The sequence below is a fragment of the Rhinolophus sinicus genome, chromosome 13, assembly GCF_057876585.1.
Source record: "Rhinolophus sinicus isolate RSI-liver-muscle chromosome 13, RSI-T2T, whole genome shotgun sequence".
Taxonomy (NCBI): Eukaryota; Metazoa; Chordata; class Mammalia; order Chiroptera; family Rhinolophidae; genus Rhinolophus; species Rhinolophus sinicus.
This window is the reverse complement of record NC_142513.1, coordinates 18266598-18269445: the sequence shown is the minus strand read 5'-3', so window position 1 is coordinate 18269445 and position 2848 is coordinate 18266598.

Sequence of the window (2848 nt, the reverse complement as noted above, 5' to 3'; positions counted from 1 at the left end):
GGTGTTAATAAAATATGTATATATAAATAAATATGTAGCTGCATATTTACATACGTAAGTTGTTTATAGAGTTTTTTAAAGAGTGGTCTGCCCTGTGTATCCTTCTTTCACTTACTATGATATTGCTGAGATTCATATGTATTGTTGTTTGTTGCTGTTCATTCATTTTGGCTGCTGGATAGCAGTCTATTGTGTGAGGATAGCAGAGCATGTGAATAGAACCCCAAGATTTCTCAGACACTGCTGGTGGAGTGCAAATTGATGCAACTACTTCGGTAAACAGTTTGGCAGCGTCTCATAAAGCTGAATATTCAGCAATTCCACTCCCAGGTATATACCCATGAGAAACTCTTGCACATACACCACAGGAGACGTGACAAGTAAGCTCATATCCATTCTGCCCACAATAGCAGAAACCTGGAAACAACCCAAATGCTCAACAACCAGAGAGTGGATGAATATATTTGTTTGTTGACAAAATAAGTCTGAAAAAAAAAAAAGGCAGAAACTGAAGCAAGTCAGGCATAATTTTTATATAAGTTAAAACTGGGTCCTGAGTACATTGATCTTCATTCTATTATTCTTTAGACATTTGAAATCATTTTTAAGAAAAAGAAATTGTAGTTTTTTACTCCTGAGTTGTAGTATCTTGGACGTAGGAGACCTGGAACCTTTGGTGTCAGGAGAGGTTTCAGATGATCCTGTGTGTCTGTGACACCCAGGGCTTGACCAGCTATAGTTTCCAGCCTCCGACTGTGCTCCCTGCCACTGAGTGGCCCAGAGCTGAAGCTGAGAGAAATTCCAGGGGTGGATCAGGTCAAGAAACAAATATAACCCTCATCTGTAGAAATTGCTCACAGGGGAGGGAAGTGACCTGCAGTGACACAGGAAGAGCTGATAGCAAGTCAGGGAGACCAAGAAGGGGCCCCCAGTGGCTGTTACAGCTGTGCTCTCGAGATGAGTCGCCAGAAGGACCAGGATGGGGTGCGCATAACTAGAAAAGGGTGTCGCAGAGCAGAATGCGTCCAGCCTGACAGAAAGGAGGCTGGTAGGTCCAGGGCCGCCTTTCTGTCAGGCTGGACCGTTCTGGGAAAACCACACCTTCCTCACACCTTCCCCTCCAGAATCTTGTCCTTCTCCCCAAGTCCCCTTGTGGTTCACAATCCAGTCCCCCAACCCTGCTGGGGCATTTGTACCACGTCTCTCTTTAACGCCAACAGCATTTTCCAGGAAGCATTTGTACCTGGACATATGAACCATGTAGCTACATATGCATGTGCCTGGGCCTGTGTATACATGGGTTCCCAGACATAATTAGCTGTGGACATGTGTAGCTACCCCTGGGCCTAGTCCAGGCCATATCTCACTATTCCCAGATAACTCCCAGCCTCTTCCTGTCTTCTCTGCCTCCCATCTCATCCCTCTTCATGCTCCTCATTGCAACCAGGAGTGGGGTAGCACTTTCTGAAGTTCAGAGCTGACCCTGTTACTCCCCCACATGGATGAACAAATATGTGTCACAGACAGATTAATACACTTATAGATATGGTTTCCTGCATCAATGTGTGTGTACAGACTCTTTTTTGCCTTTGTATATATTTTACTTTTTTATTGGGTAATACCTGGATATGTCAAAAACTTCATACAATGCAAAAGATCCATAGGAAGAGTCAGTGTCCTGGTGGCTGACTTCTGGAATGGTGGAGGAAGGCCTTCCAAAAATCTACTCCTCCATAAAAGCAATGAGAACACTGAAAAAACTCTCAAATACACTTTTTTGGAATGTTGGAAATTAACTAAAGACAACAATCCAAGGTGTATTTATTCAAGAAAAATGGCTGAAATCTTGGTAAGAACAGTGAGGTTTATGATGCTTTAACTTGCCTTAATCCCATCTCCTCTTTCAGCTTCATGGTAGCCCTGAAAACCAACAGCCTTGCATCCACAGTAAACCAGCAGCCTAGCAGCAACTAGAGAGGACAGAGCGGGTTTGGAACTCCGCAAAAGCTCCATCCCCAGAGAACTGTCATTGTTTGACCTGTCTGGCAGCTTGCTCAAGAGCTTCATTTTCAGGACTTGTCTTTATTTGACCTGAATCAGAGCTCTGTCTGTGCAAAAGGTCTATCTCCAAGGGCATTTGTTGAAAACAATCAGAGGTAATTGTTTAACATTACAACTTCCTGAGGCATCATTACCAGTTGGAGCTAAGAAGAAACGAACCAAAAATATTTTTTAAAATTGGAGGAAGGGGCAAGGGACTTTGAAAAGCTCTAACATATTCCTGGGAATCTAGAAAGTCACATGCATGTGCATGCCTAGGACAGACATGACAACACCATAATCTTCTACCTTTGGCTGACCTGAGGCTCTGTGCAAGCAAGAAGTGAACACTAAGGCAGAATTTAAATTCCCTTCAACACATACACAGAGCCTCCATGGCAAAAGCTGTGAGACTTACTGATTCAGGGCATTTAAGAAAACCTTTGTCCAATCATTAGCTGATCACTAAGCTAAATGAGCAGAGACCTCATTGACCACACATGGCAAAGCATACAGACTTTACAGGATTAGTTCAGCAAGGTCACTAAGCAAGCAACAGCAACAAAACAACAACAAACCCTGGTGATGGGGGAACTGATTTCCAGAGTTCTCTATCCAGCAAGACTATCCTTTAAAAAGGAAAGAGAAATTAAGACATTACCAGATTTAAAAAAAAACACAAATTAGAGAATTTGTCACTAGCAGACTGGCTTTACAAGAAATACTAAAGGGAATCCTTGAGGCTGAAATGAAAGGACACTAAACAGTAATTCAAGTATGCATGCAGAAACAAAGAGTATAGAAATAA